Raw genomic sequence first — 9,733 nt, forward strand, 5'->3', positions numbered from 1 at the left:
CATAATTATGTTAATCATCCTAAATTTTTTCATATTTATTGTTAATTTATTGTTGCTAATTCTGAGGATTTTTAAATATTCCTGAAATAATTTTTCACCTCAGCACCTCAAACAGGCAGGTTTGCTATGAGAAATCAGTGAGCAAAATCGCATTTTGCTCACTCCGTGAGACAAAGTACTTTTTAATTATTTTTTTAAAATGCTGAGTACAGTGTTGGGTCTACTCACTGAATCAAATATTTGAACTTTAATTTGATCTGTCATTTCACTTCAACTCGAAAAAGCAAGAGATAGGATCAAATTTGTCGATCAAACTTAAATTAAGTTTTTGGTATTAAAAATATATAAATATTCCAAAATGTAATTTTCCGATCTTTTAATAAAGTATGCAACCTCGTTGACGAAATCCGCTCTTCTCTTGTTTTTTTTTATAAAAGAATTCCGTATACTGCCTCTACAGTATAATTATTATTTGTTAATTCAATGATTTTTTTAACAAATCTATTTATGTTTATGTAATAGAAATCTTAATAAAATCATATTTAAAGTTTAATTGTTCAACCTTTTCAATTACCCAGATGAGGCTTTTTGCAGTATTAAAAATAAGTGTGACATTAGTACAAGAAGTTAAGATTGCATGTTATGAGTATGCGATTTGTATTGTAGCTACTGATCTTTTTATGGTTTTAAATGTAATTATTTATATTGATAATAATCGGATTCTATTTTAAAAAAAATGTGTTTGTTTTGTAAACAGGTAGGTATATGTTGGTTTTATATTACATTTAAATTATGTTCTCGCTGCTGAGGTGAAAAATGTATGTGTCACACGAGACCAAAGGTTTTTTTGCATCTCGTGTATTTAAATCCCTTGCTGATCTCAGGATTCTAACCTAGAATCACTCGCTAACGCTCGTGATTCAATTAATAATCCTTAGCTTACTGGGATTCAAAATCAACACTCGCAACAAAAAACAACTTTGCTCTCTTGTTGCACAAATATTTTCCAGATTTTTTTTAAATCTTTGCGTAGCCCCTGCCTTCACTATAAATATCTTCGGTATGGTTTTTTGCTCTTGTCAAAGTCAGCTGTTCAAACTTGGCGGCCATTTTGTGACTTAGCAGGGAGATAAAGGAGGGTCTACGGTCCTCTAACTTTAGCAGAGCCTTGATCGACGATTAGCGCTAACAGACGTTTATGAATCATGTTTTTTAGCATCGGGCCTTCAAGGAGCCTTCAAGGAGGCTCTAACTTTTATGAATAAGGCTGTTAGTGTTTTTAGTTTTTAATAATTCGTTTTTATTCTAAATTTTATTGTATGTTTTATTTTTTATTTTTTGTGAGTTGTACTGAGCTAGGTTTTTTTTGGCAATAAAGATTATTTTACTAACTTTTTTACTTTAACTTACAAACTTTGCATTCACTATGCATTTTTATGTATAATTTGGGATGTGAAAGTTCTGCGAGTACGTTTATGAAACACCTTTAAAGTTGCTCTGGCTGGGTGGTTTTGGTTTATGCCGTGGATATCTGCGCCTGTATTTTGACAGCTCGTTATCCTGCAATCATCAAATCGAAAGAAAGATAAACATTTACATAACACTTTACAGGTTTTAAAAAGAGAAAAACGGTGTTGGAAGTGACTACAATAGAGATATTTAAAATAAGCTAATCTAACCATAAAAAAAACATTTTAATACAAGCTTTTTTTGCTGACTGTACTTTATGTTGACTGTTTTTTTTTTTATCTCTATTGGATGGCAAACAAGCAAGTGGGTCTCCTGATGGTAAAGATCACCACCGCCCATAGACACCTGCAACACCAGGGGATTGCAGATGCGTTGCCAACCTAGAGGCCTAAGATGGGATACCTCAAGTGCCAGTAATTTCACCGGCTGTCTTACTCTCCACGCCGAAACACAACAGTGCAAGCAGTGACTGTACTTGTATTGTCACCCGAACTACATTGCATACAAATTTCAAGTGGATCCCATTAACCGTTGAAGAGTTCCGTCCTGTGGAGACGATGCTGGCTGACTACCAGGATGTCACTACTAGATCATTGTATTGTCACGATTTACATAAAGCGGCAATTACACTGAAAAGGTTGCCTGGAAGAGACCGCTTTTAAGCGATAAGGCGCCTATTGCTTACCTTGTAATTTTTTCTCTGTATCGCTTACTATTTGGTGTACAATAGAGTATTTGTATTGTATTGTACACTGAGTCGTTCGCCGCATGAGTTTTGCAGGTGGTAGGACCTTGTGCAAGGTCGCCCGGATTGCTACCACATCTTGCTCGCTATCCTGCCGTGAAGCAGCAGTGCTTGCACTGTTGTGTTTCGGCGTGGAGAGTAAAGCCGGTGAAATACTGGCACTTGAGGTATTCCATCTTAGGCCTCTAGATTGGCAACGCATCTGCAATACCTGGTGTTACAGTTGCCTATGGCGGTGGTGATCTCTTACCATCAGGAGACCCACTTGCTCGTTTGCATCCAGTCGAATAAAAAAAATGCTGCAGCGACGACCGCAAAAGTGTAAAGAACACGGTAGTCGGCCGCATCTGCCACCGCCTTAATATGGCCGCCGCAGTAGACGGACAGACTAATGTAAAGGCGACAGTCGTTCGCCGAAGTAGTTTGAAACAAATTCGGCGACCGCATTAGCTGAACGACGCAGTGTAATTGCCACTTAAGTATTCCAAATCAATCTGACTCCTGGAAGTTGGTCAAATTTAACTTGCAAGATTTGATTACAGACAGACAGACAAATGGGACGGGTACATACATAAAATCACGTCTCTTTCCCAACGGGGTAGGCAGAGACTACAGCCTTCCACTTGCTACGTTTCTGGCATACAACTCTCGCTTCCTCTACATTCATCAATCTTTTCACGCATGCACGTCGGTTTAGAGTGCTCCTGACCCGACCTATCTTCAGAACGTCCCCGATCGTGGTACGTTCGTCTAGGCCTTCCTCTCCCAACGTTTCCCATTCACGCTCGTCTTATAGATCTGCTTAGTCAATCTGTTTTCATTCATTCGACACGGAACACGGGACAGGTAAACTAAATAAAAGCTTGTACAAATACAGTGTTTATCTTCTCAACGATTTCTGAACAACGAAACCCCACTTGATGAGGTACAAGTCAAAAAAAAAATCCTAAAAATGAGGTCATAGCCCAGTGCAGGGATGGGGAAATAGCGGCCCGCGGCTGAATCCGGCCCGTGACAAGATTTAATCCGGCCCGCGATCAAAACCCGTCATCTAAGTTAAATCGACCCGCGATAAACAATACCTATTCAAATCCATACTTCCATACTAATATTATAAATGCGAAAGTAACTCTGTCTGTCTGTTACGCTTTCACGTCGAAACCGCTGAACTGATTTTGATGAAATTTGGTATAGAGATAGTTTAAGCCCCAAGAATCAACATAGGATACTTTTTATTCCAGGAGAGGGCGCCACCGCGCGATAACCTAGGTCCGCGCAGACGAAGTCCATCATCTCGAGTGTATTTTACGAGTTACTTCAAGTAACTTGGAGCCTAATTTCAACGCTTTAATCAATGAACAGTCAAAATTTAATCTTTCACACCGATCCAGCACATCAAAACAATAAATTTATTATAGATACCTACACGACTTATTTTGTTGTTACTTGATTAGAATGAATTTATTAAATAAATGCTCCCTGGCCAGCGGAAATTTTGTAATTATTTTATATGGCCATCTCTAAATCTATTTCCCCATCCCTGGCCCAGTGGAACACTAAATAAACTGAAGTACCTGCATGATAAACTTCCGTAGCATCCTCGCGCGGTCCCGGACGTCGTAGCTGGCGTCGTAGTGTGCCACGTCATGACGTACCGGCAGACCGGCGCCGTGTCCGGCTGCGTTATGGACAGTTTTACTGCCAGCGACAGCAGCTGGAGCTTCACTAGCTCATCCTAAAGAAATGGGACTGTTTTACTTGCGCCCACAGCTTCTTTCATTCAGTCACAAGTAGATAATATAACAGAGACACCATCTAGTACAAGCAAATGGTATCACCCTAATACTGGCTATTCAACTGGCTATTTTTCTTTCCTTCGATTTTCCAATAGATGGCACCAGTGAGAACACAAATAACACGATACGTATTGCCATCTAGTGAGACACTAAGGATACGGTACACTGACAACAACCAACAAGCTCACCAACTGAGCCTAGACGACTAGAGATACGCATGATGAAGAGAATGGCATGTTTCTCTCAAGTAGTTTCGACGAATGTGTGCAAGCGCGGGGCAAGCCCAGCCATCTAGCGACACAATTGCAAAACACTACGAAAGCCTCATAGCTGAAATGTAGCCACATGTAGCCTATACTTTCGTATTCTCAATTTATGTGTTTCTTATATTCAAATTAAGGAGTTGAATTAAGGTTGATGTGAAGTTGTGTTTATAAAATATGCTAGTCTTATTTTGATCTCAATATTTTTCTACTTAGTTCGGCTTATTTACATTTTATAATTTACAAATGTTAATGGTAGTGCCATCTATTGCTGTTTTTTATTATTAAATATAGCTTGTATGGTGTCTAACAACTGGTAGCATGGTGTACGGTTGTGTCACTCTGAAGATGAGCTCTGGTTGAGTTCGAAACGCGTCAGTGTAGTGTGGTGGTGGTGATAGATGGGTTTGTGTGATTTGTGTGTGTTCTTACAGTGTGGAGGTGGAGAAACTGCATGAACACGCATATTTTGCATAAGCTTAGCTATCGTAAGGTCGCGGGTGAGCAAGGAAATTATTATAGTTCATTAATATTGGTTCACATATTTCACCATCATCTGGCATGCAAAATGTCATAAATTACAATTATTATTTTCGGAACGACGAATCGATAGTGTATGTCAAGATCGTTAATGATTTACTTCATCGAAGACGATGTCAGGATCGCAACAAAAACCCATGCAATCATGAATATCGTAACGATGAATCGACAGTGTATGGCTCTTTACGATCAACCGTCACGATTTTCTTCAGATCGATCGTACAGACGAGTGGTCCCGTATATGGGGCCCTTAATACCACACGCACCTGGTCCGCGAAGTTGGTAGCCATGTGCGCCAAGATGGCGGCGGCGCGCGGGTGGTCCGCGCCGTGCTCCGCCACCAGCCACACGGCCGCCGCACGCGCCGACGGGGCCAGTCTGCGCACAATCCACAACATACGGGATTAAGGGTCACAGCTCATTAGAGCCACCCGGCACCCGACCAGCACCGCCTCGACTTGGCGTCCACTCGTTGTCGGCAAGTGGTCCACGCGCGGACGGCGCGTTGATAACGAGTGGACCTCGCGCAGTCCATGAATTTCCCAGTAGAGGGGATGAAAGGGGGGGCGGAGAGCGCCGCATCGCAAGCGTGCGGGCAGCGAGTGGTCCGAGTGGAGGCGATCCGGTGACGCTACGGAGTTGATGTAGTGAGCGTATACGCCCATACAAATCCATATGAATATGGGTGCCGGGTGGCTGTATTGAGCTGTGACCTTAATACCGCATTTAAGCGGGAATCACACTCCCGCCTCGTCTCTTATCTCGGCCCGCGGCTCGCGTGATCGACGGTAAATGAGCTTCCTGTTTACACTCTCGTGGCGAGTTCAGTTGTCTTTGATGCCGCATTTATGTCGCATTTACACTCGCGTACGAGTCGCAAAACTAAGAGGCTGTTCACCATCCATTGATTAGTGTTAACTGGCAGTTAGGTGTGATGCCGTCTCTATTTGTTTTGTTGGAATAGACGGAGACGGCATCACATTTAACCGTCGGTTAACGCTAATCAATGGATGGTGAAACAGCCCCTTAGTGTCAGGGTATGACCAGTCACGAGTCAAAGGACCGCGCGACGAACGCGAGCTTGCTGTTAACATTCGCGCTCTCGCTACATTCGAGTTTGAACGTTGTGCCGCGCAGGCAGCTCAAAGACAACCCTGCAGGGATAAGTCCGCCTTTGTACTTAACACAACTTTTATTTATGTAACCTTTTGTTTTTCCTTTTTGTACAATAAAGAGTATAAACAAACAAACAAACAACTGAACTCGCCACGAGAGTGTAAACGGGAAGTTCGTTTACCATCGATCACGCGAGCCGCGGCCCGAGGTACGAGACGAGGCGCGAGGCGAGAGTGTAAATCTCGTATTACAATACAATTACTACAGGGTGTAATCATTAAATGTAGGCAGGCGATTATTCCGTAAATATATCAGTATTCCGTAAGTATAGGAGTAGAAATACTTACCCCTGTTTCACCATTCTTTGATTAATTTTATCTGACGCATAAATGTGACGCCATCTCTGTTTGTTTTGTTCGAATAGACGGAGACGGCATCACGTTTATCCGTCAAATAAAATTAATCAATGGGTTGTGAAACAGCCCCTTGGAGCCTGTCCAGACGAAGCCCTCGCGCGCTTTCATAGCGAGAGCATCTGGACGGGGTGAATGTAAAGGCTGATCAGGAATATAAAAAACCTGACGCGAGGGCAGCACTTCTACGTTTTACGTTGCAACATTCTTTACACTTACTATACGATACCTACCAGTCATATTGACAACGGTGTCGGTGATGTTCTAATCCTTCAGACTTTTCCTATGACAAATACTTTTATACATTGTGAATTATTTTCCTTCCAAGGCTATGGATAATCTTCGGAATTTTAACGCGCAAAAATACAAAATAACACTTTAAAATGCCACGCGCAAACAACGTTAAACTTTGACAGCAATAGACAGATGACATTTGAATTTAGTGTTACCAGTGCAAGAAATTAGTTCTATTGGTTTTCCGCAATTGGTGAGGTTTTTTTATAATTCTGGTCAGACTTTAAGCTCTAGTACCTCGGGAAAGCGCGAGTGCCCTCCGCGCGCAAAACGCTCCGTCTGGACACTGGACAGGGTGTTAGGCCGGCCTCACACAGTCGGAATAGCTCTCTGAATACATAATATGAATTCCGGTAGATTGCCTCACACGTGTCTTAATAAATCAGATTAATCAGTAGTCGGTACATATTTCGATACGATGGATCCACAAGTCGCAACACGTCTTTACTGTACAAATTGTACTGACAACTGAGACAATTCATAATCTGATTTCAGTATGTGTGCGCGGTCATTTAAAAATATATGGAAAGCCGTGCGTTCTGAATTCATATCGAAAATACAAACCGAGACATGGATGCACAGAAAAACCAGAAAAAGAGACCAGCGCTGGGAATCGAACCCAGGTCCTCAGCAATCCGTGCTGCGTGCTATAACCCCTACACCACCGCCGGACAGGAATCTAGACACGAATTTTTCCTATGCATACATATCTCAGGTTGCTTATTTCTACTACGCTACTTATGCAGCAGCACTAGCGACATCTATGTTCCGCTCTCATCGAGAGACGTCACACTCTTTCGGAACCAACCGCTCACCCAGACAAGAGATGTCGCTACTTAGCAATCAAATTATGATTGATTTTTTGGAGTCTTTTTGTATTTTTTATTTCAACTCCAAATTTGTTACGTTTACGGGTATCCCGTGAAACCATATCGAAAATACAAACTGAGACATGGATGCACAGAAAAACCAGAAAAAGAGACCAGCGCTGGGAATCGAACCCAGGTCCTCAAAATTCATAATCTTAAAAATTAAGAATCGGAATTCATAACGCTCGTCAGTGTCATTCTGACAGATCAATGTGTAAAAATCAGAATGTGTGTGGTGAATAATGAAATTGTATGCATTTCCGTGCTTTCTGAATTCAGAGAGCTATTCCGGCTGTGTGAGGCCGGCCTTAGTGTGTTAATACACGTAAAGTGTGTGGTGACCTGTCTGAGCGCAGCAGTTTGGCGGCGCGCGCGACGGCGGCGCGGGGGGACGCCGCCCCGCCCCCACCACTCGCTTCACCACCACCACCGCCTCGCACACCACCCACTCTGCACACACGTACAAAACACATCATCAGCAACCGGAACACGCCCGCTGCTGAACAAAGACCACAATGAACTCGCCGCTCGCTTCTACCGGTTGCCCGCGACTCTCGCGATGTCGTCCGTCCACCTGTGGCAGGTCTATCAACGCTTCGCCTTCCGGTCCGTGGCAGATGCTCGAGGATTGTTCCCTAGCGGTTCCTTATTACTAACTAGAGTTTGCCCGCGGCTTCACACGCGTAAACTATTCGATCCGGTAGTTACAATTGAAATTCTGGATTTCACTAAATTCCCTGGGAAATCCAAAATTTATATCGTGATCTTCATTGAAGTTGCGTTAAAAACAACTTTACTGTACAAAATTTCATGATTCTAAACCCAGCGGTTGAAATCTCAAGATTTTATCCCTATTCCGTGGAATTTGGATTTATTCTTTCTTTCTTTCTTAGATTCGAGCCGGGGCTCAAACTGTTTAATTTTTCGGATTTATATGCAAAATTAAATTTAAATTTACCATGAAATTACCGGTAAAAAAACATCGTGAGGAATCTACACATACCTGCGCAAAAATTTAATGGTGTAAGTGTGAAGTTTCCAACTTTGAAAGGAGTCTTGTGGCGGCACTAAGACATGGATACTGCCCTCTTAAATAAAAGGTGATATCTCAATAAAAACAATACTTTTTATTTATTTACTTTACACCATCTGATGCAAAATATCTTATCATCAATCAACATCATTATCAGCCGGAACGCCAATATCAACGACAACTCACCACTTGCATCCACCGATTGCCTGCAACTTTAAAAATGATTTTCCTTGAGGGCAGTATACACCGAGATGACAGATAATGCTTCTATGCTTCGTTTTGGCTAAAAACATACAACTGAATTGTTAACTCACCGTCTTTACTGCTCAGTAGCCGGAGCAATCCGTTGAGGCAGGTCTCGGCCTCGCCTTGTATGGCGACCGCCAAGCGCCCTATGGCTTGTATGGTGGCCCCAGCAAACACCTAAAAACAATCATCATCATCATCAGCCTACAGCAGTCCACTGCTGGACACAGGCCTCTTCCATAGCGCGCCATAACACGCTGTCTTCAGCCCCTCGCATCCATCCGCCGCCAGCAACCCTCTTAAGGTCGTCCGTCCGTGCCTTAGGACACCCCTACACTACGTTTTCCCGTCCGTGGTCTCCATTCGAGGACTCGTCTACTCCACCGTTCATCAGTCCTGCGACAGACGTGGCCAGCCCAACGCCACTTCAGCGAACTAATTCTCTGAGCAACGTCGGTAACTTTCGTTCTACCTGCTATGTAAGCCATTCTAGCTAGCCTGAGTCAACGGGGGGCTGGCTGAAAACCAGCGCTGGCAGCTTCTGAGCAAGCGCAGCATAAGCTGAGCCTGTTCCTTTTGCCACACAGTGCAAGGGACTGGCAAACGCATTTTTTATTAGTTTATTGTTTATTTGTATTCTGTGTGCCTATCCTGTATTGTTCATGTTGGCAAATAAATCAATCTTCTTCTTCTTCTTTGCCGGATAATGTGATTTCGGATTTTATAAACACAACAATAATAATAACAAATTCAGTCGTTACAGGTCGATCCACAAGAGCTAGCGCGAATGGATTGAACGAAAGTAATGACACTTACAAATATTTGTAGGAAAGTAACTGATGCATTTCATTTTCAAATTTGTGTGAAACGTATTCAAATAGATAGAGCACAGATACTTTCATTCACTCGTTGGTGCCAGTTTTCGTGAATCGACCTGTGTAGTGGAGT

This window comes from Choristoneura fumiferana, chromosome 21 (genome assembly GCF_025370935.1).
Source record: "Choristoneura fumiferana chromosome 21, NRCan_CFum_1, whole genome shotgun sequence".
Lineage (NCBI taxonomy): Eukaryota > Metazoa > Arthropoda > Insecta > Lepidoptera > Tortricidae > Choristoneura > Choristoneura fumiferana.